Source organism: Ambystoma mexicanum, chromosome 13, assembly GCF_040938575.1.
Source record: "Ambystoma mexicanum isolate Mex_15411 chromosome 13, UKY_AmexF1_1, whole genome shotgun sequence".
NCBI lineage: Eukaryota > Metazoa > Chordata > Amphibia > Caudata > Ambystomatidae > Ambystoma > Ambystoma mexicanum.
The window spans coordinates 358,770,637-358,794,833 of NC_090938.1; the positions used below are offsets into that span (position 1 = coordinate 358,770,637).

Here is a 24,197-nt window from a genome sequence, read left to right on the forward strand (position 1 = left end):
CAGAAAGATTGGTAATCATTAGAACATGAAAGATATGTGTTCATTTTTTATTAAACTTGTGGACTCCCGCAGAAACGGAGGGACTCACATCTCTAATTGAGGCTTGCTTACCTCTATACAAATGTGTTTGCTGGCTGTCTTTCTTCAACTGGTATGTGCGGTTGTGTCTGTCTTTGTCTTTCAACACGCCTGGCACGTTTACATTATCAAAGAGATGATTGTATGGAGATGGGGAACACCCCTCCGTTGCATTGTGAACTTGAACAGTCTTTTCACCAAAGCAGCTACATGCGACATTGCAAGGTTTTTGTCAGTCTTTGCCTGAAAACATTAGGCCTTCCTCTCGAACTCTATTTCACTCCTTCTGTGGAAGACTTCAATTATGAGGATGCATCCCGTCATAAAAGGTTCTCTGTAGATGGTGCAACTCTGGCTTCTCTTCCCCGTGCTTTTTGAAAATAATCCGCCCGAGGCCCTGATGAGGTTTGAACTCATGACCCCTGGTTTACAAGACCAGTGCTCTGCCACTGAGCTACAAGGCCACCTGCTGCTTGCTCACAGCCAACAACAGAAAGTGCAAAGAAACCATGGTTTTTACCTAGGTAGATCTCCAGGTATATGAATTTCTGGTTGTGTAAAAATGGCTGTATATCTCTGCATGTGTTCAGTACGTCATCATACATCTGATTTGCGAAAGCGTGTGTGCTTATGTTGGTGATACATTGTCGGTATGCGTTTGAGTATGTACTTTTACGGGTATGTATGTATTGAGTAGGATGCTGAACAGGTTCATGAGTTTAGATAGCAGGTCAGAATGATGGCAAAAGGAACATGTAAAAGGCAGACAACTAAAAGAAAAAAGAATTTGGGATGTAAGCTTGGGAGTTTACTAACTGCGCTGATTTTGGCTCCTATAATAGTAAAGAATGGAAACCTACGAGGAAAGTCTTTGACTAATTTCATTCTCCGCCTGCACCAATGAACTTATTTTTACATCTCTATTTCCATATCTGTACTCATTCCTGTCTTTCACAGGGAGGTTGAAAGACTTTGGTCTATGTTTAAATGCAGACTATAAAGAAAAAATACGACGAAGGTGGGATTCGAACCCACGCGTGCAGAGCACAATGGATTAGCAGTCCATCGCCTTAACCACTCGGCCACCTCGTCTGTTTGGGAACGGTGCTCGAATCCCATGCTTAAAGAAGAGATAAAACAATGGTGGTGCAAAGTCAGTGAAAAATAGATCATGTTTGTCATAATAGAAACAAGATCGTTGACTCGTTCTTCCTTACCCGGCCATTGATAGATAAACACATCAAGTTGAAGTTCAGAAAAATATAACAAGAGCTCCTGGAGGGTTCACAACACTAATCCAGAGGAAGGTGCTTGAGCTTCCGTATGGCACACCATTAGTAGTAAAACCAGCATAACGCAAGCTCCAGTTTCCCAGTGTTTGGCATCATTCAACGTTTCCAGCCAAGATCAAAGTTCAGATGCTGCTGCTTCCTGTGATGTCATTGAATTTAAATAGTGAGTGATGGCAATAACCCTTTTCCAATTAAATTTTGCCACATCAACGTCCCTGAAAATAGAGAAAGGCGTGCAACCCAGAACCGCTGTACTGTTCAATAGAGTAAGGGCTTCACCGTGATCATCTGCATCTGTCATCACAAGATTATCAAGGTCTTTTTCTTGAAGAAATTAGGTCCAGAAAGCCGACCTTCCCCACAGACTATTCAGACACCTTGCGCTTGTGGCTTTGTTATAGGCCCGAATCCATTGGTAAAAGGTTGCACAGGTACAATGTGCAATATCAGTTCCTATTCAACAATGTTCAAGAAAATTACCATTTGGAGGCCCTGATGAGGATCGAACTCACGACCCCTGGTTTACAAGACCAGTGCTCTGCCACTGAGCTACAGAGCCCCTCAGGTTACGACGCATAACAGCAACACAACGAGCACACAACATGATGTTTACTGGGTAGACATATTTGAAGGGTGTGTGAGAATGTATGTATATGATTGTGATTTGACCTGTTTTTTTCTGGCCGATTTTTTGAGGAGCAGCTAATTTGTGCGTATTCCGTGCAATTTTAGGGTGACTAATGAGGAGATGTGATGCGTGAAAGTTGAAAAAAACATGTACATGGCAGCAGAGAGACAATATGGATATTACCTTTGCTTTTTTAAATTTCTATCCGGATTCTGGCTCAAAGGGTAGTCAAGCACAGCAGATTGCATTCCTGCCAGTAACACGACAACCTTGTTTGTGTCCTTCTTAATCAACTAACATGCATATTTTCACTTTTGTCTGTATGTTCTTTGAAAGCCAATGGCAATGGTGCTTAGAGCAATGCAGATGTTTAAAAAAGATTTCAAAAGTTAAAATCGACAAAGTTGGGATTCGAAACCACGCGTGTACAGTAGATTAGCAGTCCATCGCCTTAACCACTCGGCCACCTCCTCTACAAGGATTATGTTAGGCATTCAAGTCTTTACAGGTAATAACACAAACATCTTCAAAATAGAACCACAATGCGTTCCTTGTTGAGGTACATCCAGCCGTTTGCAGGAAAACTGCCTCACTTGCTGTTGAGAAAAATTCATCAAAGTCCTGGGGTGTTTATAGGCATCGCCAAGATGACATTGGGAGGTGTTTCAATTGACACGTGTTGAATATGAGGAAGAGCATCATGCTGGCTCCAGTGGCACTGCCTGCAGCATGACAAAAATGTAGAAGGGACATTTGACTGCACCATTGGCTGAACATCAGTGGCAAAGTGTATATCAGGCTAAAAGGTAAGCTCCAGTGGCACAATATGGGCACTACAAGGCACCCATAATTTGGTGTCAGCTAAAAAGACAATGCCAGAGCTTGTGGGTGCTTTTGTACACTTGTGTGTGTGTTTGTGGGTGTAGTTTCATGTCGAAAACCAAAACACAGCAGCTCCAGTGGCGCAATCGGTTAGCGCGCGGTACTTATACAGCAGTACATGCAGTGAGCAATGCCGAGGTTGTGAGTTCAAGCCTCACCTGGAGCAACTTTGGAACTTTTTACTAATTCACCTCAAAACTGAATTATTGAACCAATAAATGTTCTGGACATTTTTTGGTTCACCTCAAGGTTTCCTTGATTGTCAGTTAATGTTGTATGACAGCTCCTCTGCCTTTTAGACATGGAATACTCATTGCAAGTTATTTATGGGGTGTTTGCGCTTTAAATACAGCTACGGAGGGTTTTTGAAAATAGAACAGAAAATAAAAAATGTCAACTGTTATTATACTCCATTTTCTGCTGAGCACCACTTACGGAAGACATTTGTAAAGGTAGAAAAAGGGTTACTGGAGTAGGATCCAGGAGACAATATCAACTTACAAAGAATAATGTTGTCTATTTACTGCATTATCGCCTTTGAAGCAAACCTCTGAGAATAAATACCCTTTCACTAATCAGGCAGTCACTTTGATAAAATCAAGCAGAACAAGGATGCTGATAGGAACTCGCCTCATTTGCATATGGGCTAGGGCTTCTGGGAGCCATGAGAATTAGGAGTTGAAGGTTTTGCAGATCGAGATTGCTAAAGGGCTGGGCATTTGCACAGACCTCTCCATGCCTGATTGGTGCCGAAGGTTAGTTGCAAGTGGTCCCCTGCTCACCCTACCTTACACAGGGCCATGCCCAGTTAGGCCCCTCAGGGCTAGGCCCGGCAGGGCTAAGCCCGGCGTTTGTCAGGCGAAATGCCTGGACCCCTGCTCATCATACCTCAGAATCTGGTCTAGCTATTGCAGACATGGGGAATGGTGCTTATATCCCATTGACAGCGCCCACAAGCTGCATACTAATAGCCAATGATGTGTGAATGTGGTCAGGGTAGCAGACATATAGAACAATTGGGTGGGTTCGCTTCCGAACTGGATGCACAGGAGCAGGAGAGAATGGCTGTTGGCGATGTATGCAACTTGCTCTGCGTGAACACATCTACCGACCCCTTCCCCTACACACACGGGCACATACACACACACACACACACATAGCCATTGGAGCTATGCAGAGCTAATCAGAAAGATTGGTAATCATTAGAACATGAAAGATATGTGTTCATTTTTTATTAAACTTGTGGACTCCCGCAGAAACGGAGGGACTCACATCTCTAATTGAGGCTTGCTTACCTCTATACAAATGTGTTTGCTGGCTGTCTTTCTTCAACTGGTATGTGCGGTTGTGTCTGTCTTTGTCTTTCAACACGCCTGGCACGTTTACATTATCAAAGAGATGATTGTATGGAGATGGGGAACACCCCTCCGTTGCATTGTGAACTTGAACAGTCTTTTCACCAAAGCAGCTACATGCGACATTGCAAGGTTTTTGTCAGTCTTTGCCTGAAAACATTAGGCCTTCCTCTCGAACTCTATTTCACTCCTTCTGTGGAAGACTTCAATTATGAGGATGCATCCCGTCATAAAAGGTTCTCTGTAGATGGTGCAACTCTGGCTTCTCTTCCCCGTGCTTTTTGAAAATAATCCGCCCGAGGCCCTGATGAGGTTTGAACTCATGACCCCTGGTTTACGAGACCAGTGCTCTGCCACTGAGCTACAAGGCCACCTGCTGCTTGCTCACAGCCAACAACAGAAAGTGCAAAGAAACCATGGTTTTTACCTAGGTAGATCTCCAGGTATATGAATTTCTGGTTGTGTAAAAATGGCTGTATATCTCTGCATGTGTTCAGTACGTCATCATACATCTGATTTGCGAAAGCGTGTGTGCTTATGTTGGTGATACATTGTCGGTATGCGTTTGAGTATGTACTTTTACGGGTATGTATGTATTGAGTAGGATGCTGAACAGGTTCATGAGTTTAGATAGCAGGTCAGAATGATGGCAAAAGGAACATGTAAAAGGCAGACAACTAAAAGAAAAAAGAATTTGGGATGTAAGCTTGGGAGTTTACTAACTGCGCTGATTTTGGCTCCTATAATAGTAAAGAATGGAAACCTACGAGGAAAGTCTTTGACTAATTTCATTCTCCGCCTGCACCAATGAACTTATTTTTACATCTCTATTTCCATATCTGTACTCATTCCTGTCTTTCACAGGGAGGTTGAAAGACTTTGGTCTATGTTTAAATGCAGACTATAAAGAAAAAATACGACGAAGGTGGGATTCGAACCCACGCGTGCAGAGCACAATGGATTAGCAGTCCATCGCCTTAACCACTCGGCCACCTCGTCTGTTTGGGAACGGTGCTCGAATCCCATGCTTAAAGAAGAGATAAAACAATGGTGGTGCAAAGTCAGTGAAAAATAGATCATGTTTGTCATAATAGAAACAAGATCGTTGACTCGTTCTTCCTTACCCGGCCATTGATAGATAAACACATCAAGTTGAAGTTCAGAAAAATATAACAAGAGCTCCTGGAGGGTTCACAACACTAATCCAGAGGAAGGTGCTTGAGCTTCCGTATGGCAACCATTAGTAGTAAAACCAGCATAACGCAAGCTCCAGTTTCCCAGTGTTTGGCATCATTCAACGTTTCCAGCCAAGATCAAAGTTCAGATGCTGCTGCTTCCTGTGATGTCATTGAATTTAAATAGTGAGTGATGGCAATAACCCTTTTCCAATTAAATTTTGCCACATCAACGTCCCTGAAAATAGAGAAAGGCGTGCAACCCAGAACCGCTGTACTGTTCAATAGAGTAAGGGCTTCACCGTGATCATCTGCATCTGTCATCACAAGATTATCAAGGTCTTTTTCTTGAAGAAATTAGGTCCAGAAAGCCGACCTTCCCCACAGACTATTCAGACACCTTGCGCTTGTGGCTTTGTTATAGGCCCGAATCCATTGGTAAAAGGTTGCACAGGTACAATGTGCAATATCAGTTCCTATTCAACAATGTTCAAGAAAATTACCATTTGGAGGCCCTGATGAGGATCGAACTCACGACCCCTGGTTTACAAGACCAGTGCTCTGCCACTGAGCTACAGAGCCCCTCAGGTTACGACGCATAACAGCAACACAACGAGCACACAACATGATGTTTACTGGGTAGACATATTTGAAGGGTGTGTGAGAATGTATGTATATGATTGTGATTTGACCTGTTTTTTTCTGGCCGATTTTTTGAGGAGCAGCTAATTTGTGCGTATTCCGTGCAATTTTAGGGTGACTAATGAGGAGATGTGATGCGTGAAAGTTGAAAAAAACATGTACATGGCAGCAGAGAGACAATATGGATATTACCTTTGCTTTTTTAAATTTCTATCCGGATTCTGGCTCAAAGGGTAGTCAAGCACAGCAGATTGCATTCCTGCCAGTAACACGACAACCTTGTTTGTGTCCTTCTTAATCAACTAACATGCATATTTTCACTTTTGTCTGTATGTTCTTTGAAAGCCAATGGCAATGGTGCTTAGAGCAATGCAGATGTTTAAAAAAGATTTCAAAAGTTAAAATCGACAAAGGTGGGATTCGAAACCACGCGTGTACAGTAGATTAGCAGTCCATCGCCTTAACCACTCGGCCACCTCGTCTACAGGGATTATGTTAGGCATTCAAGTCTTTACAGGTAATAACACAAACATCTTCAAAATAGAACCACAATGCGTTCCTTGTTGAGGTACATCCAGCCGTTTGCAGGAAAACTGCCTCACTTGCTGTTGAGAAAAATTCATCAAAGTCCTGGGGTGTTTATAGGCATCGCCAAGATGACATTGGGAGGTGTTTCAATTGACACGTGTTGAATATGAGGAAGAGCATCATGCTGGCTCCAGTGGCACTGCCTGCAGCATGACAAAAATGTAGAAGGGACATTTGACTGCACCATTGGCTGAACATCAGTGGCAAAGTGTATATCAGGCTAAAAGGTAAGCTCCAGTGGCACAATATGGGCACTACAAGGCACCCATAATTTGGTGTCAGCTAAAAAGACAATGCCAGAGCTTGTGGGTGCTTTTGTACACTTGTGTGTGTGTTTGTGGGTGTAGTTTCATGTTGAAAACCAAAACACAGCAGCTCCAGTGGCGCAATCGGTTAGCGCGCGGTACTTATACAGCAGTACATGCAGTGAGCAATGCCGAGGTTGTGAGTTCAAGCCTCACCTGGAGCAACTTTGGAACTTTTTACTAATTCACCTCAAAACTGAATTATTGAACCAATAAATGTTCTGGACATTTTTTGGTTCACCTCAAGGTTTCCTTGATTGTCAGTTAATGTTGTATGACAGCTCCTCTGCCTTTTAGACATGGAATACTCATTGCAAGTTATTTATGGGGTGTTTGCGCTTTAAATACAGCTACGGAGGGTTTTTGAAAATAGAACAGAAAATAAAAAATGTCAACTGTTATTATACTCCATTTTCTGCTGAGCACCACTTACGGAAGACATTTGTAAAGGTAGAAAAAGGGTTACTGGAGTAGGATCCAGGAGACAATATCAACTTACAAAGAATAATGTTGTCTATTTACTGCATTATCGCCTTTGAAGCAAACCTCTGAGAATAAATACCCTTTCACTAATCAGGCAGTCACTTTGATAAAATCAAGCAGAACAAGGATGCTGATAGGAACTCGCCTCATTTGCATATGGGCTAGGGCTTCTGGGAGCCATGAGAATTAGGAGTTGAAGGTTTTGCAGATCGAGATTGCTAAAGGGCTGGGCATTTGCACAGACCTCTCCATGCCTGATTGGTGCCGAAGGTTAGTTGCAAGTGGTCCCCTGCTCACCCTACCTTACACAGGGCCATGCCCAGTTAGGCCCCTCAGGGCTAGGCCCGGCAGGGCTAAGCCCGGCGTTTGTCAGGCGAAATGCCTGGACCCCTGCTCATCATACCTCAGAATCTGGTCTAGCTATTGCAGACATGGGGAATGGTGCTTATATCCCATTGACAGCGCCCACAAGCTGCATACTAATAGCCAATGATGTGTGAATGCGGTCAGGGTAGCAGACATATAGAACAATTGGGTGGGTTCGCTTCCGAACTGGATGCACAGGAGCAGGAGAGAATGGCTGTTGGCGATGTATGCAACTTGCTCTGCGTGAACACATCTACCGACCCCTTCCCCTACACACACGGGCACATACACACACACACACACACATAGCCATTGGAGCTATGCAGAGCTAATCAGAAAGATTGGTAATCATTAGAACATGAAAGATATGTGTTCATTTTTTATTAAACTTGTGGACTCCCGCAGAAACGGAGGGACTCACATCTCTAATTGAGGCTTGCTTACCTCTATACAAATGTGTTTGCTGGCTGTCTTTCTTCAACTGGTATGTGCGGTTGTGTCTGTCTTTGTCTTTCAACACGCCTGGCACGTTTACATTATCAAAGAGATGATTGTATGGAGATGGGGAACACCCCTCCGTTGCATTGTGAACTTGAACAGTCTTTTCACCAAAGCAGCTACATGCGACATTGCAAGGTTTTTGTCAGTCTTTGCCTGAAAACATTAGGCCTTCCTCTCGAACTCTATTTCACTCCTTCTGTGGAAGACTTCAATTATGAGGATGCATCCCGTCATAAAAGGTTCTCTGTAGATGGTGCAACTCTGGCTTCTCTTCCCCGTGCTTTTTGAAAATAATCCGCCCGAGGCCCTGATGAGGTTTGAACTCATGACCCCTCTTTTACAAGACCAGTGCTCTGCCACTGAGCTACAAGGCCACCTGCTGCTTGCTCACAGCCAACAACAGAAAGTGCAAAGAAACCATGGTTTTTACCTAGGTAGATCTCCAGGTATATGAATTTCTGGTTGTGTAAAAATGGCTGTATATCTCTGCATGTGTTCAGTACGACATCATACATCTGATTTGCGAAAGCGTGTGTGCTTATGTTGGTGATACATTGTCGGTATGCGTTTGAGTATGTACTTTTACGGGTATGTATGTATTGAGTAGGATGCTGAACAGGTTCATGAGTTTAGATAGCAGGTCAGAATGATGGCAAAAGGAACATGTAAAAGGCAGACAACTAAAAGAAAAAAGAATTTGGGATGTAAGCTTGGGAGTTTACTAACTGCGCTGATTTTGGCTCCTATAATAGTAAAGAATGGAAACCTACGAGGAAAGTCTTTGACTAATTTCATTCTCCGCCTGCACCAATGAACTTATTTTTACATCTCTATTTCCATATCTGTACTCATTCCTGTCTTTCACAGGGAGGTTGAAAGACTTTGGTCTATGTTTAAATGCAGACTATAAAGAAAAAATACGACGAAGGTGGGATTCGAACCCACGCGTGCAGAGCACAATGGATTAGCAGTCCATCGCCTTAACCACTCGGCCACCTCGTCTGTTTGGGAACGGTGCTCGAATCCCATGCTTAAAGAAGAGATAAAACAATGGTGGTGCAAAGTCAGTGAAAAATAGATCATGTTTGTCATAATAGAAACAAGATCGTTGACTCGTTCTTCCTTACCCGGCCATTGATAGATAAACACATCAAGTTGAAGTTCAGAAAAATATAACAAGAGCTCCTGGAGGGTTCACAACACTAATCCAGAGGAAGGTGCTTGAGCTTCCGTATGGCACACCATTAGTAGTAAAACCAGCATAACGCAAGCTCCAGTTTCCCAGTGTTTGGCATCATTCAACGTTTCCAGCCAAGATCAAAGTTCAGATGCTGCTGCTTCCTGTGATGTCATTGAATTTAAATAGTGAGTGATGGCAATAACCCTTTTCCAATTAAATTTTGCCACATCAACGTCCCTGAAAATAGAGAAAGGCGTGCAACCCAGAACCGCTGTACTGTTCAATAGAGTAAGGGCTTCACCGTGATCATCTGCATCTGTCATCACAAGATTATCAAGGTCTTTTTCTTGAAGAAATTAGGTCCAGAAAGCCGACCTTCCCCACAGACTATTCAGACACCTTGCGCTTGTGGCTTTGTTATAGGCCCGAATCCATTGGTAAAAGGTTGCACAGGTACAATGTGCAATATCAGTTCCTATTCAACAATGTTCAAGAAAATTACCATTTGGAGGCCCTGATGAGGATCGAACTCACGACCCCTTGTTTACAAGACCAGTGCTCTGCCACTGAGCTACAGAGCCCCTCAGGTTACGACGCATAACAGCAACACAACGAGCACACAACATGATGTTTACTGGGTAGACATATTTGAAGGGTGTGTGAGAATGTATGTATATGATTGTGATTTGACCTGTTTTTTTCTGGCCGATTTTTTGAGGAGCAGCTAATTTGTGCGTATTCCGTGCAATTTTAGGGTGACTAATGAGGAGATGTGATGCGTGAAAGTTGAAAAAAACATGTACATGGCAGCAGAGAGACAATATGGATATTACCTTTGCTTTTTTAAATTTCTATCCGGATTCTGGCTCAAAGGGTAGTCAAGCACAGCAGATTGCATTCCTGCCAGTAACACGACAACCTTGTTTGTGTCCTTCTTAATCAACTAACATGCATATTTTCACTTTTGTCTGTATGTTCTTTGAAAGCCAATGGCAATGGTGCTTAGAGCAATGCAGATGTTTAAAAAAGATTTCAAAAGTTAAAATCGACAAAGGTGGGATTCGAAACCACGCGTGTACAGTAGATTAGCAGTCCATCGCCTTAACCACTCGGCCACCTCATCTACAGGGATTATGTTAGGCATTCAAGTCTTTACAGGTAATAACACAAACATCTTCAAAATAGAACCACAATGCGTTCCTTGTTGAGGTACATCCAGCCGTTTGCAGGAAAACTGCCTCACTTGCTGTTGAGAAAAATTCATCAAAGTCCTGGGGTGTTTATAGGCATCGCCAAGATGACATTGGGAGGTGTTTCAATTGACACGTGTTGAATATGAGGAAGAGCATCATGCTGGCTCCAGTGGCACTGCCTGCAGCATGACAAAAATGTAGAAGGGACATTTGACTGCACCATTGGCTGAACATCAGTGGCAAAGTGTATATCAGGCTAAAAGGTAAGCTCCAGTGGCACAATATGGGCACTACAAGGCACCCATAATTTGGTGTCAGCTAAAAAGACAATGCCAGAGCTTGTGGGTGCTTTTGTACACTTGTGTGTGTGTTTGTGGGTGTAGTTTCATGTCGAAAACCAAAACACAGCAGCTCCAGTGGCGCAATCGGTTAGCGCGCGGTACTTATACAGCAGTACATGCAGTGAGCAATGCCGAGGTTGTGAGTTCAAGCCTCACCTGGAGCAACTTTGGAACTTTTTACTAATTCACCTCAAAACTGAATTATTGAACCAATAAATGTTCTGGACATTTTTTGGTTCACCTCAAGGTTTCCTTGATTGTCAGTTAATGTTGTATGACAGCTCCTCTGCCTTTTAGACATGGAATACTCATTGCAAGTTATTTATGGGGTGTTTGCGCTTTAAATACAGCTACGGAGGGTTTTTGAAAATAGAACAGAAAATAAAAAATGTCAACTGTTATTATACTCCATTTTCTGCTGAGCACCACTTACGGAAGACATTTGTAAAGGTAGAAAAAGGGTTACTGGAGTAGGATCCAGGAGACAATATCAACTTACAAAGAATAATGTTGTCTATTTACTACATTATCGCCTTTGAAGCAAACCTCTGAGAATAAATACCCTTTCACTAATCAGGCAGTCACTTTGATAAAATCAAGCAGAACAAGGATGCTGATAGGAACTCGCCTCATTTGCATATGGGCTAGGGCTTCTGGGAGCCATGAGAATTAGGAGTTGAAGGTTTTGCAGATCGAGATTGCTAAAGGGCTGGGCATTTGCACAGACCTCTCCATGCCTGATTGGTGCCGAAGGTTAGTTGCAAGTGGTCCCCTGCTCACCCTACCTTACACAGGGCCATGCCCAGTTAGGCCCCTCAGGGCTAGGCCCGGCAGGGCTAAGCCCGGCGTTTGTCAGGCGAAATGCCTGGACCCCTGCTCATCATACCTCAGAATCTGGTCTAGCTATTGCAGACATGGGGAATGGTGCTTATATCCCATTGACAGCGCCCACAAGCTGCATACTAATAGCCAATGATGTGTGAATGCGGTCAGGGTAGCAGACATATAGAACAATTGGGTGGGTTCGCTTCCGAACTGGATGCACAGGAGCAGGAGAGAATGGCTGTTGGCGATGTATGCAACTTGCTCTGCGTGAACACATCTACCGACCCCTTCCCCTACACACACGGGCACATACACACACACACACACACATAGCCATTGGAGCTATGCAGAGCTAATCAGAAAGATTGGTAATCATTAGAACATGAAAGATATGTGTTCATTTTTTATTAAACTTGTGGACTCCCGCAGAAACGGAGGGACTCACATCTCTAATTGAGGCTTGCTTACCTCTATACAAATGTGTTTGCTGGCTGTCTTTCTTCAACTGGTATGTGCGGTTGTGTCTGTCTTTGTCTTTCAACACGCCTGGCACGTTTACATTATCAAAGAGATGATTGTATGGAGATGGGGAACACCCCTCCGTTGCATTGTGAACTTGAACAGTCTTTTCACCAAAGCAGCTACATGCGACATTGCAAGGTTTTTGTCAGTCTTTGCCTGAAAACATTAGGCCTTCCTCTCGAACTCTATTTCACTCCTTCTGTGGAAGACTTCAATTATGAGGATGCATCCCGTCATAAAAGGTTCTCTGTAGATGGTGCAACTCTGGCTTCTCTTCCCCGTGCTTTTTGAAAATAATCCGCCCGAGGCCCTGATGAGGTTTGAACTCATGACCCCTGGTTTACAAGACCAGTGCTCTGCCACTGAGCTACAAGGCCACCTGCTGCTTGCTCACAGCCAACAACAGAAAGTGCAAAGAAACCATGGTTTTTACCTAGGTAGATCTCCAGGTATATGAATTTCTGGTTGTGTAAAAATGGCTGTATATCCCTGCATGTGTTCAGTACGTCATCATACATCTGATTTGCGAAAGCGTGTGTGCTTATGTTGGTGATACATTGTCGGTATGCGTTTGAGTATGTACTTTTACGGGTATGTATGTATTGAGTAGGATGCTGAACAGGTTCATGAGTTTAGATAGCAGGTCAGAATGATGGCAAAAGGAACATGTAAAAGGCAGACAACTAAAAGAAAAAAGAATTTGGGATGTAAGCTTGGGAGTTTACTAACTGCGCTGATTTTGGCTCCTATAATAGTAAAGAATGGAAACCTACGAGGAAAGTCTTTGACTAATTTCATTCTCCGCCTGCACCAATGAACTTATTTTTACATCTCTATTTCCATATCTGTACTCATTCCTGTCTTTCACAGGGAGGTTGAAAGACTTTGGTCTATGTTTAAATGCAGACTATAAAGAAAAAATACGACGAAGGTGGGATTCGAACCCACGCGTGCAGAGCACAATGGATTAGCAGTCCATCGCCTTAACCACTCGGCCACCTCGTCTGTTTGGGAACGGTGCTCGAATCCCATGCTTAAAGAAGAGATAAAACAATGGTGGTGCAAAGTCAGTGAAAAATAGATCATGTTTGTCATAATAGAAACAAGATCGTTGACTCGTTCTTCCTTACCCGGCCATTGATAGATAAACACATCAAGTTGAAGTTCAGAAAAATATAACAAGAGCTCCTGGAGGGTTCACAACACTAATCCAGAGGAAGGTGCTTGAGCTTCCGTATGGCACACCATTAGTAGTAAAACCAGCATAACGCAAGCTCCAGTTTCCCAGTGTTTGGCATCATTCAACGTTTCCAGCCAAGATCAAAGTTCAGATGCTGCTGCTTCCTGTGATGTCATTGAATTTAAATAGTGAGTGATGGCAATAACCCTTTTCCAATTAAATTTTGCCACATCAACGTCCCTGAAAATAGAGAAAGGCGTGCAACCCAGAACCGCTGTACTGTTCAATAGAGTAAGGGCTTCACCGTGATCATCTGCATCTGTCATCACAAGATTATCAAGGTCTTTTTCTTGAAGAAATTAGGTCCAGAAAGCCGACCTTCCCCACAGACTATTCAGACACCTTGCGCTTGTGGCTTTGTTATAGGCCCGAATCCATTGGTAAAAGGTTGCACAGGTACAATGTGCAATATCAGTTCCTATTCAACAATGTTCAAGAAAATTACCATTTGGAGGCCCTGATGAGGATCGAACTCACGACCCCTGGTTTACAAGACCAGTGCTCTGCCACTGAGCTACAGAGCCCCTCAGGTTACGACGCATAACAGCAACACAACGAGCACACAACATGATGTTTACTGGGTAGACATATTTGAAGGGTGTGTGAGAATGTATGTATATGATTGTGATTTGACCTGTTTTTTTCTGGCCGATTTTTTGAGGAGCAGCTAATTTGTGCGTATTCCGTGCAATTTTAGGGTGACTAATGAGGAGATGTGATGCGTGAAAGTTGAAAAAAACATGTACATGGCAGCAGAGAGACAATATGGATATTACCTTTGCTTTTTTAAATTTCTATCCGGATTCTGGCTCAAAGGGTAGTCAAGCACAGCAGATTGCATTCCTGCCAGTAACACGACAACCTTGTTTGTGTCCTTCTTAATCAACTAACATGCATATTTTCACTTTTGTCTGTATGTTCTTTGAAAGCCAATGGCAATGGTGCTTAGAGCAATGCAGATGTTTAAAAAAGATTTCAAAAGTTAAAATCGACAAAGGTGGGATTCGAAACCACGCGTGTACAGCAGATTAGCAGTCCATCGCCTTAACCACTCGGCCACCTCGTCTACAGGGATTATGTTAGGCATTCAAGTCTTTACAGGTAATAACACAAACATCTTCAAAATAGAACCACAATGCGTTCCTTGTTGAGGTACATCCAGCCGTTTGCAGGAAAACTGCCTCACTTGCTGTTGAGAAAAATTCATCAAAGTCCTGGGGTGTTTATAGGCATCGCCAAGATGACATTGGGAGGTGTTTCAATTGACACGTGTTGAATATGAGGAAGAGCATCATGCTGGCTCCAGTGGCACTGCCTGCAGCATGACAAAAATGTAGAAGGGACATTTGACTGCACCATTGGCTGAACATCAGTGGCAAAGTGTATATCAGGCTAAAAGGTAAGCTCCAGTGGCACAATATGGGCACTACAAGGCACCCATAATTTGGTGTCAGCTAAAAAGACAATGCCAGAGCTTGTGGGTGCTTTTGTACACTTGTGTGTGTGTTTGTGGGTGTAGTTTCATGTCGAAAACCAAAACACAGCAGCTCCAGTGGCGCAATCGGTTAGCGCGCGGTACTTATACAGCAGTACATGCAGTGAGCAATGCCGAGGTTGTGAGTTCAAGCCTCACCTGGAGCAACTTTGGAACTTTTTACTAATTCACCTCAAAACTGAATTATTGAACCAATAAATGTTCTGGACATTTTTTGGTTCACCTCAAGGTTTCCTTGATTGTCAGTTAATGTTGTATGACAGCTCCTCTGCCTTTTAGACATGGAATACTCATTGCAAGTTATTTATGGGGTGTTTGCGCTTTAAATACAGCTACGGAGGGTTTTTGAAAATAGAACAGAAAATAAAAAATGTCAACTGTTATTATACTCCATTTTCTGCTGAGCACCACTTACGGAAGACATTTGTAAAGGTAGAAAAAGGGTTACTGGAGTAGGATCCAGGAGACAATATCAACTTACAAAGAATAATGTTGTCTATTTACTGCATTATCGCCTTTGAAGCAAACCTCTGAGAATAAATACCCTTTCACTAATCAGGCAGTCACTTTGATAAAATCAAGCAGAACAAGGATGCTGATAGGAACTCGCCTCATTTGCATATGGGCTAGGGCTTCTGGGAGCCATGAGAATTAGGAGTTGAAGGTTTTGCAGATCGAGATTGCTAAAGGGCTGGGCATTTGCACAGACCTCTCCATGCCTGATTGGTGCCGAAGGTTAGTTGCAAGTGGTCCCCTGCTCACCCTACCTTACACAGGGCCATGCCCAGTTAGGCCCCTCAGGGCTAGGCCCGGCAGGGCTAAGCCCGGCGTTTGTCAGGCGAAGTGCCTGGACCCCTGCTCATCATACCTCAGAATCTGGTCTAGCTATTGCAGACATGGGGAATGGTGCTTATATCCCATTGACAGCGCCCACAAGCTGCATACTAATAGCCAATGATGTGTGAATGCGGTCAGGGTAGCAGACATATAGAACAATTGGGTGGGTTCGCTTCCGAACTGGATGCACAGGAGCAGGAGAGAATGGCTGTTGGCGATGTATGCAACTTGCTCTGCGTGAACACATCTACCGACCCCTTCCCCTACACACACGGGCACATACACACACACACACACACATAGCCATTGGAGCTATGCAGAGCTAATCAGAAAGATTGGTAATCATTAGAACATGAAAGATATGTGTTCATTTTTTATTAAACTTGTGGACTCCCGCAGAAACGGAGGGACTCACATCTCTAATTGAGGCTTGCTTACCTCTATACAAATGTGTTTGCTGGCTGTCTTTCTTCAACTGGTATGTGCGGTTGTGTCTGTCTTTGTCTTTCAACACGCCTGGCACGTTTACATTATCAAAGAGATGATTGTATGGAGATGGGGAACACCCCTCCGTTGCATTGTGAACTTGAACAGTCTTTTCACCAAAGCAGCTACATGCGACATTGCAAGGTTTTTGTCAGTCTTTGCCTGAAAACATTAGGCCTTCCTCTCGAACTCTATTTCACTCCTTCTGTGGAAGACTTCAATTATGAGGATGCATCCCGTCATAAAAGGTTCTCTGTAGATGGTGCAACTCTGGCTTCTCTTCCCCGTGCTTTTTGAAAATAATCCGCCCGAGGCCCTGATGAGGTTTGAACTCATGACCCCTGGTTTACGAGACCAGTGCTCTGCCACTGAGCTACAAGGCCACCTGCTGCTTGCTCACAGCCAACAACAGAAAGTGCAAAGAAACCATGGTTTTTACCTAGGTAGATCTCCAGGTATATGAATTTCTGGTTGTGTAAAAATGGCTGTATATCTCTGCATGTGTTCAGTACGTCATCATACATCTGATTTGCGAAAGCGTGTGTGCTTATGTTGGTGATACATTGTCGGTATGCGTTTGAGTATGTACTTTTACGGGTATGTATGTATTGAGTAGGATGCTGAACAGGTTCATGAGTTTAGATAGCAGGTCAGAATGATGGCAAAAGGAACATGTAAAAGGCAGACAACTAAAAGAAAAAAGAATTTGGGATGTAAGCTTGGGAGTTTACTAACTGCGCTGATTTTGGCTCCTATAATAGTAAAGAATGGAAACCTACGAGGAAAGTCTTTGACTAATTTCATTCTCCGCCTGCACCAATGAACTTATTTTTACATCTCTATTTCCATATCTGTACTCATTCCTGTCTTTCACAGGGAGGTTGAAAGACTTTGGTCTATGTTTAAATGCAGACTATAAAGAAAAAATACGACGAAGGTGGGATTCGAACCCACGCGTGCAGAGCACAATGGATTAGCAGTCCATCGCCTTAACCACTCGGCCACCTCGTCTGTTCGGGAACGGTGCTCGAATCCCATGCTTAAAGAAGAGATAAAACAATGGTGGTGCAAAGTCAGTGAAAAATAGATCATGTTTGTCATAATAGAAACAAGATCGTTGACTCGTTCTTCCTTACCCGGCCATTGATAGATAAACACATCAAGTTGAAGTTCAGAAAAATATAACAAGAGCTCCTGGAGGGTTCACAACACTAATCCAGAGGAAGGTGCTTGAGCTTCCGTATGGCACACCATTAGTAGTAAAACCAGCATAACGCAAGCTCCAGTTTCCCAGTGTTTGGCATCATTCAACGTTTCCAGCCAAGATCAAAGTTCAGATGCTGCTGCTTCCTGTGATGTCATTGAATTTAAATAGTGAGTGATGGCAATAACCCTTTTCCAATTAAATTTTGCCACATCAACGTCCCTGAAAATAGAGAAAGGCGTGCAACCCAGAACCGCTGTACTGTTCAATAGAGTAAGGGCTTCACCGTGATCATCTGCATCTGTCATCACAAAATTATCAAGGTCTTTTTCTTGAAGAAATTAGGTCCAGAAAGCCGACCTTCCCCACAGACTATTCAGACACCTTGCGCTTGTGGCTTTGTTATAGGCCCGAATCCATTGGTAAAAGGTTGCACAGGTACAATGTGCAATATCAGTTCCTATTCAACAATGTTCAAGAAAATTACCATTTGGAGGCCCTGATGAGGATCGAACTCACGACCCCTGGTTTACAAGACCAGTGCTCTGCCACTGAGCTACAGAGCCCCTCAGGTTACGACGCATAACAGCAACACAACGAGCACACAACATGATGTTTACTGGGTAGACATATTTGAAGGGTGTGTGAGAATGTATGTATATGATTGTGATTTGACCTGTTTTTTTCTGGCCGATTTTTTGAGGAGCAGCTAATTTGTGCGTATTCCGTGCAATTTTAGGGTGACTAATGAGGAGATGTGATGCGTGAAAGTTGAAAAAAACATGTACATGGCAGCAGAGAGACAATATGGATATTACCTTTGCTTTTTTAAATTTCTATCCGGATTCTGGCTCAAAGGGTAGTCAAGCACAGCAGATTGCATTCCTGCCAGTAACACGACAACCTTGTTTGTGTCCTTCTTAATCAACTAACATGCATATTTTCACTTTTGTCTGTATGTTCTTTGAAAGCCAATGGCAATGGTGCTTAGAGCAATGCAGATGTTTAAAAAAGATTTCAAAAGTTAAAATCGACAAAGGTGGGATTCGAAACCACGCGTGTACAGTAGATTAGCAGTCCATCGCCTTAACCACTCGGCCACCTCGTCTACAGGGATTATGTTAGGCATTCAAGTCTTTACAGGTAATAACACAAACATCTTCAAAATAGAACCACAATGCGTTCCTTGTTGAGGTACATCCAGCCGTTTGCAGGAAAACTGCCTCACTTGCTGTTGAGAAAAATTCATCAAAGTCCTGGGGTGTTTATAGGCATCGCCAAGATGACATTGGGAGGTGTTTCAATTGACACGTGTTGAATATGAGGAAGAGCATCATGCTGGCTCCAGTGGCACTGCCTGCAGCATGACAAAAATGTAGAAGGGACATTTGACTGCACCATTGGCTGAACATCAGTGGCAAAGTGTATATCAGGCTAAAAGGTAAGCTCCAGTGGCACAATATGGGCACTACAAGGCACCCATAATTTGGTGTCAGCTAAAAAGACAATGCCAGAGCTTGTGGGTGCTTTTGTACACTTGTGTGTGTGTTTGTGGGTGTAGTTTCATGTTGAAAACCAAAACACAGCAGCTCCAGTGGCGCAATCGGTTAGCGCGCGGTACTTATACAGCAGTACATGCAGTGAGCAATGCCGAGGTTGTGAGTTCAAGCCTCACCTGGAGCAACTTTGGAACTTTTTACTAATTCACCTCAAAACTGAATTATTGAACCAATAAATGTTCTGGACATTTTTTGGTTCACCTCAAGGTTTCCTTGATTGTCAGTTAATGTTGTATGACAGCTCCTCTGCCTTTTAGACATGGAATACTCATTGCAAGTTATTTATGGGGTGTTTGCGCTTTAAATACAGCTACGGAGGGTTTTTGAAAATAGAACAGAAAATAAAAAATGTCAACTGTTATTATACTCCATTTTCTGCTGAGCACCACTTACGGAAGACATTTGTAAAGGTAGAAAAAGGGTTACTGGAGTAGGATCCAGGAGACAATATCAACTTACAAAGAATAATGTTGTCTATTTACTGCATTATCGCCTTTGAAGCAAACCTCTGAGAATAAATACCCTTTCACTAATCAGGCAGTCACTTTGATAAAATCAAGCAGAACAAGGATGCTGATAGGAACTCGCCTCATTTGCATATGGGCTAGGGCTTCTGGGAGCCATGAGAATTAGGAGTTGAAGGTTTTGCAGATCGAGATTGCTAAAGGGCTGGGCATTTGCACAGACCTCTCCATGCCTGATTGGTGCCGAAGGTTAGTTGCAAGTGGTCCCCTGCTCACCCTACCTTACACAGGGCCATGCCCAGTTAGGCCCCTCAGGGCTAGGCCCGGCAGGGCTAAGCCCGGCGTTTGTCAGGCGAAATGCCTGGACCCCTGCTCATCATACCTCAGAATCTGGTCTAGCTATTGCAGACATGGGGAATGGTGCTTATATCCCATTGACAGTGCCCACAAGCTGCATACTAATAGCCAATGATTTGTGAATGCGGTCAGGGTAGCAGACATATAGAACAATTGGGTGGGTTCGCTTCCGAACTGGATGCACAGGAGCAGGAGAGAATGGCTGTTGGCGATGTATGCAACTTGCTCTGCGTGAACACATCTACCGACCCCTTCCCCTACACACACGGGCACATACACACACACACACACACATAGCCATTGGAGCTATGCAGAGCTAATCAGAAAGATTGGTAATCATTAGAACATGAAAGATATGTGTTCATTTTTTATTAAACTTGTGGACTCCCGCAGAAACGGAGGGACTCACATCTCTAATTGAGGCTTGCTTACCTCTATACAAATGTGTTTGCTGGCTGTCTTTCTTCAACTGGTATGTGCGGTTGTGTCTGTCTTTGTCTTTCAACACGCCTGGCACGTTTACATTATCAAAGAGATGATTGTATGGAGATGGGGAACACCCCTCCGTTGCATTGTGAACTTGAACAGTCTTTTCACCAAAGCAGCTACATGCGACATTGCAAGGTTTTTGTCAGTCTTTGCCTGAAAACATTAGGCCTTCCTCTCGAACTCTATTTCACTCCTTCTGTGGAAGACTTCAATTATGAGGATGCATCCCGTCATAAAAGGTTCTCTGTAGATGGTGCAACTCTGGCTTCTCTTCCCCGTGCTTTTTGAAAATAATCCGCCCGAGGCCCTGATGAGGTTTGAACTCATGACCCCTGGTTTACGAGACCAGTGCTCTGCCACTGAGCTACAAGGCCACCTGCTGCTTGCTCACAGCCAACAACAGAAAGTGCAAAGAAACCATGGTTTTTACCTAGGTAGATCTCCAGGTATATGAATTTCTGGTTGTGTAAAAATGGCTGTATATCTCTGCATGTGTTCAGTACGTCATCATACATCTGATTTGCGAAAGCGTGTGTGCTTATGTTGGTGATACATTGTCGGTATGCGTTTGAGTATGTACTTTTACGGGTATGTATGTATTGAGTAGGATGCTGAACAGGTTCATGAGTTTAGATAGCAGGTCAGAATGATGGCAAAAGGAACATGTAAAAGGCAGACAACTAAAAGAAAAAAGAATTTGGGATGTAAGCTTGGGAGTTTACTAACTGCGCTGATTTTGGCTCCTATAATAGTAAAGAATGGAAACCTACGAGGAAAGTCTTTGACTAATTTCATTCTCCGCCTGCACCAATGAACTTATTTTTACATCTCTATTTCCATATCTGTACTCATTCCTGTCTTTCACAGGGAGGTTGAAAGACTTTGGTCTATGTTTAAATGCAGACTATAAAGAAAAAATACGACGAAGGTGGGATTCGAACCCACGCGTGCAGAGCACAATGGATTAGCAGTCCATCGCCTTAACCACTCGGCCACCTCGTCTGTTCGGGAACGGTGCTCGAATCCCATGCTTAAAGAAGAGATAAAACAATGGTGGTGCAAAGTCAGTGAAAAATAGATCATGTTTGTCATAATAGAAACAAGATCGTTGACTCGTTCTTCCTTACCCGGCCATTGATAGATAAACACATCAAGTTGAAGTTCAGAAAAATATAACAAGAGCTCCTGGAGGGTTCACAACACTAATCCAGAGGAAGGTGCTTGAGCTTCCGTATGGCACACCATTAGTAGTAAAACCAGCATAACGCAAGCTCCAGTTTCCCAGTGTTTGGCATCATTCAACGTTTCCAGCCAAGATCAAAGTTCAGATGCTGCTGCTTCCTGTGATGTCATTGAATTTAAATAGTGAGTGATGGCAATAACCCTTTTCCAATTAAATTTTGCCACATCAACGTCCCTGAAAATAGAGAAAGGCGTGCAACCCAGAACCGCTGTACTGTTCAATAGAGTAAGGGCTTCACCGTGATCATCTGCATCTGTCATCACAAAATTATCAAGGTCTTTTTCTTGAAGAAATTAGGTCCAGAAAGCCGACCTTCCCCACAGACTATTCAGACACCTTGCGCTTGTGGCTTTGTTATAGGCCCGAATCCATTGGTAAAAGGTTGCACAGGTACAATGTGCAATATCAGTTCCTATTCAACAATGTTCAAGAAAATTACCATTTGGAGGCCCTGATGAGGATCGAACTCACGACCCCTGGTTTACAAGACCAGTGCTCTGCCACTGAGCTACAGAGCCCCTCAGGTTACGACGCATAACAGCAACACAACGAGCACACAACATGATGTTTACTGGGTAGACATATTTGAAGGGTGTGTGAGAATGTATGTATATGATTGTGATTTGACCTGTTTTTTTCTGGCCGATTTTTTGAGGAGCAGCTAATTTGTGCGTATTCCGTGCAATTTTAGGGTGACTAATGAGGAGATGTGATGCGTGAAAGTTGAAAAAAACATGTACATGGCAGCAGAGAGACAATATGGATATTACCTTTGCTTTTTTAAATTTCTATCCGGATTCTGGCTCAAAGGGTAGTCAAGCACAGCAGATTGCATTCCTGCCAGTAACACGACAACCTTGTTTGTGTCCTTCTTAATCAACTAACATGCATATTTTCACTTTTGTCTGTATGTTCTTTGAAAGCCAATGGCAATGGTGCTTAGAGCAATGCAGATGTTTAAAAAAGATTTCAAAAGTTAAAATCGACAAAGGTGGGATTCGAAACCACGCGTGTACAGTAGATTAGCAGTCCATCGCCTTAACCACTCGGCCACCTCGTCTACAGGGATTATGTTAGGCATTCAAGTCTTTACAGGTAATAACACAAACATCTTCAAAATAGAACCACAATGCGTTCCTTGTTGAGGTACATCCAGCCGTTTGCAGGAAAACTGCCTCACTTGCTGTTGAGAAAAATTCATCAAAGTCCTGGGGTGTTTATAGGCATCGCCAAGATGACATTGGGAGGTGTTTCAATTGACACGTGTTGAATATGAGGAAGAGCATCATGCTGGCTCCAGTGGCACTGCCTGCAGCATGACAAAAATGTAGAAGGGACATTTGACTGCACCATTGGCTGAACATCAGTGGCAAAGTGTATATCAGGCTAAAAGGTAAGCTCCAGTGGCACAATATGGGCACTACAAGGCACCCATAATTTGGTGTCAGCTAAAAAGACAATGCCAGAGCTTGTGGGTGCTTTTGTACACTTGTGTGTGTGTTTGTGGGTGTAGTTTCATGTTGAAAACCAAAACACAGCAGCTCCAGTGGCGCAATCGGTTAGCGCGCGGTACTTATACAGCAGTACATGCAGTGAGCAATGCCGAGGTTGTGAGTTCAAGCCTCACCTGGAGCAACTTTGGAACTTTTTACTAATTCACCTCAAAACTGAATTATTGAACCAATAAATGTTCTGGACATTTTTTGGTTCACCTCAAGGTTTCCTTGATTGTCAGTTAATGTTGTATGACAGCTCCTCTGCCTTTTAGACATGGAATACTCATTGCAAGTTATTTATGGGGTGTTTGCGCTTTAAATACAGCTACGGAGGGTTTTTGAAAATAGAACAGAAAATAAAAAATGTCAACTGTTATTATACTCCATTTTCTGCTGAGCACCACTTACGGAAGACATTTGTAAAGGTAGAAAAAGGGTTACTGGAGTAGGATCCAGGAGACAATATCAACTTACAAAGAATAATGTTGTCTATTTACTGCATTATCGCCTTTGAAGCAAACCTCTGAGAATAAATACCCTTTCACTAATCAGGCAGTCACTTTGATAAAATCAAGCAGAACAAGGATGCTGATAGGAACTCGCCTCATTTGCATATGGGCTAGGGCTTCTGGGAGCCATGAGAATTAGGAGTTGAAGGTTTTGCAGATCGAGATTGCTAAAGGGCTGGGCATTTGCACAGACCTCTCCATGCCTGATTGGTGCCGAAGGTTAGTTGCAAGTGGTCCCCTGCTCACCCTACCTTACACAGGGCCATGCCCAGTTAGGCCCCTCAGGGCTAGGCCCGGCAGGGCTAAGCCCGGCGTTCGTCAGGCGTTCGTCAGGCGAAGTGCCTGGACCCCTGCTCATCATACCTCAGAATCTGGTCTAGCTATTGCAGACATGGGGAATGGTGCTTATATCCCATTGACAGCGCCCACAAGCTGCATACTAATAGCCAATGATGTGTGAAT

The 24,197-nt window shown here is 43.4% G+C and overlaps 27 non-coding genes across 27 annotated transcripts; 6 read left to right on the plus strand and 21 right to left on the minus strand.

Annotated features, from left to right (window-relative positions):
* Positions 1 to 470: 470 nt before the first annotated feature.
* TRNAT-UGU (transfer RNA threonine (anticodon UGU)) lies at positions 471 to 542 on the minus strand. Its single transcript has one exon. It is a non-coding gene; the product is annotated as a tRNA-Thr (tRNA).
* Positions 543 to 1,088: 546 nt separating this feature from the next.
* TRNAS-GCU (transfer RNA serine (anticodon GCU)) lies at positions 1,089 to 1,170 on the minus strand. The gene has a single exon. It is a non-coding gene; the product is annotated as a tRNA-Ser (tRNA).
* A 687-nt stretch (positions 1,171 to 1,857) lies between these two features.
* Positions 1,858 to 1,929, minus strand: TRNAT-UGU (transfer RNA threonine (anticodon UGU)). Its single transcript has one exon. It is a non-coding gene; the product is annotated as a tRNA-Thr (tRNA).
* A 1,022-nt stretch (positions 1,930 to 2,951) lies between these two features.
* Positions 2,952 to 3,046, plus strand: TRNAI-UAU (transfer RNA isoleucine (anticodon UAU)). Its single transcript has 2 exons — positions 2,952 to 2,989; positions 3,011 to 3,046. It is a non-coding gene; the product is annotated as a tRNA-Ile (tRNA).
* Positions 3,047 to 4,534: 1,488 nt separating this feature from the next.
* Positions 4,535 to 4,606, minus strand: TRNAT-CGU (transfer RNA threonine (anticodon CGU)). Its single transcript has one exon. It is a non-coding gene; the product is annotated as a tRNA-Thr (tRNA).
* Positions 4,607 to 5,152: 546 nt separating this feature from the next.
* Positions 5,153 to 5,234, minus strand: TRNAS-GCU (transfer RNA serine (anticodon GCU)). The gene has a single exon. It is a non-coding gene; the product is annotated as a tRNA-Ser (tRNA).
* Positions 5,235 to 5,920: 686 nt separating this feature from the next.
* On the minus strand, positions 5,921 to 5,992 carry TRNAT-UGU (transfer RNA threonine (anticodon UGU)). Its single transcript has one exon. It is a non-coding gene; the product is annotated as a tRNA-Thr (tRNA).
* A 465-nt stretch (positions 5,993 to 6,457) lies between these two features.
* On the minus strand, positions 6,458 to 6,534 carry TRNAS-GCU (transfer RNA serine (anticodon GCU)). The gene has a single exon. It is a non-coding gene; the product is annotated as a tRNA-Ser (tRNA).
* Positions 6,535 to 7,014: 480 nt separating this feature from the next.
* TRNAI-UAU (transfer RNA isoleucine (anticodon UAU)) lies at positions 7,015 to 7,109 on the plus strand. The gene is made up of 2 exons: positions 7,015 to 7,052; positions 7,074 to 7,109. It is a non-coding gene; the product is annotated as a tRNA-Ile (tRNA).
* Positions 7,110 to 8,597: 1,488 nt separating this feature from the next.
* Positions 8,598 to 8,669, minus strand: TRNAT-UGU (transfer RNA threonine (anticodon UGU)). Its single transcript has one exon. It is a non-coding gene; the product is annotated as a tRNA-Thr (tRNA).
* Positions 8,670 to 9,215: 546 nt separating this feature from the next.
* On the minus strand, positions 9,216 to 9,297 carry TRNAS-GCU (transfer RNA serine (anticodon GCU)). The gene has a single exon. It is a non-coding gene; the product is annotated as a tRNA-Ser (tRNA).
* A 687-nt stretch (positions 9,298 to 9,984) lies between these two features.
* On the minus strand, positions 9,985 to 10,056 carry TRNAT-UGU (transfer RNA threonine (anticodon UGU)). The gene has a single exon. It is a non-coding gene; the product is annotated as a tRNA-Thr (tRNA).
* Positions 10,057 to 11,078: 1,022 nt separating this feature from the next.
* On the plus strand, positions 11,079 to 11,173 carry TRNAI-UAU (transfer RNA isoleucine (anticodon UAU)). Its single transcript has 2 exons — positions 11,079 to 11,116; positions 11,138 to 11,173. It is a non-coding gene; the product is annotated as a tRNA-Ile (tRNA).
* A 1,488-nt stretch (positions 11,174 to 12,661) lies between these two features.
* On the minus strand, positions 12,662 to 12,733 carry TRNAT-UGU (transfer RNA threonine (anticodon UGU)). The gene has a single exon. It is a non-coding gene; the product is annotated as a tRNA-Thr (tRNA).
* A 546-nt stretch (positions 12,734 to 13,279) lies between these two features.
* TRNAS-GCU (transfer RNA serine (anticodon GCU)) lies at positions 13,280 to 13,361 on the minus strand. Its single transcript has one exon. It is a non-coding gene; the product is annotated as a tRNA-Ser (tRNA).
* Positions 13,362 to 14,048: 687 nt separating this feature from the next.
* TRNAT-UGU (transfer RNA threonine (anticodon UGU)) lies at positions 14,049 to 14,120 on the minus strand. Its single transcript has one exon. It is a non-coding gene; the product is annotated as a tRNA-Thr (tRNA).
* A 1,022-nt stretch (positions 14,121 to 15,142) lies between these two features.
* Positions 15,143 to 15,237, plus strand: TRNAI-UAU (transfer RNA isoleucine (anticodon UAU)). Its single transcript has 2 exons — positions 15,143 to 15,180; positions 15,202 to 15,237. It is a non-coding gene; the product is annotated as a tRNA-Ile (tRNA).
* Positions 15,238 to 16,725: 1,488 nt separating this feature from the next.
* TRNAT-CGU (transfer RNA threonine (anticodon CGU)) lies at positions 16,726 to 16,797 on the minus strand. The gene has a single exon. It is a non-coding gene; the product is annotated as a tRNA-Thr (tRNA).
* Positions 16,798 to 17,343: 546 nt separating this feature from the next.
* TRNAS-GCU (transfer RNA serine (anticodon GCU)) lies at positions 17,344 to 17,425 on the minus strand. The gene has a single exon. It is a non-coding gene; the product is annotated as a tRNA-Ser (tRNA).
* Positions 17,426 to 18,112: 687 nt separating this feature from the next.
* On the minus strand, positions 18,113 to 18,184 carry TRNAT-UGU (transfer RNA threonine (anticodon UGU)). The gene has a single exon. It is a non-coding gene; the product is annotated as a tRNA-Thr (tRNA).
* Positions 18,185 to 18,649: 465 nt separating this feature from the next.
* Positions 18,650 to 18,726, minus strand: TRNAS-GCU (transfer RNA serine (anticodon GCU)). The gene has a single exon. It is a non-coding gene; the product is annotated as a tRNA-Ser (tRNA).
* Positions 18,727 to 19,206: 480 nt separating this feature from the next.
* Positions 19,207 to 19,301, plus strand: TRNAI-UAU (transfer RNA isoleucine (anticodon UAU)). The gene is made up of 2 exons: positions 19,207 to 19,244; positions 19,266 to 19,301. It is a non-coding gene; the product is annotated as a tRNA-Ile (tRNA).
* A 1,488-nt stretch (positions 19,302 to 20,789) lies between these two features.
* On the minus strand, positions 20,790 to 20,861 carry TRNAT-CGU (transfer RNA threonine (anticodon CGU)). The gene has a single exon. It is a non-coding gene; the product is annotated as a tRNA-Thr (tRNA).
* Positions 20,862 to 21,407: 546 nt separating this feature from the next.
* Positions 21,408 to 21,489, minus strand: TRNAS-GCU (transfer RNA serine (anticodon GCU)). Its single transcript has one exon. It is a non-coding gene; the product is annotated as a tRNA-Ser (tRNA).
* Positions 21,490 to 22,176: 687 nt separating this feature from the next.
* Positions 22,177 to 22,248, minus strand: TRNAT-UGU (transfer RNA threonine (anticodon UGU)). The gene has a single exon. It is a non-coding gene; the product is annotated as a tRNA-Thr (tRNA).
* Positions 22,249 to 22,713: 465 nt separating this feature from the next.
* On the minus strand, positions 22,714 to 22,790 carry TRNAS-GCU (transfer RNA serine (anticodon GCU)). Its single transcript has one exon. It is a non-coding gene; the product is annotated as a tRNA-Ser (tRNA).
* A 480-nt stretch (positions 22,791 to 23,270) lies between these two features.
* On the plus strand, positions 23,271 to 23,365 carry TRNAI-UAU (transfer RNA isoleucine (anticodon UAU)). Its single transcript has 2 exons — positions 23,271 to 23,308; positions 23,330 to 23,365. It is a non-coding gene; the product is annotated as a tRNA-Ile (tRNA).
* Positions 23,366 to 24,197: the final 832 nt, after the last annotated feature.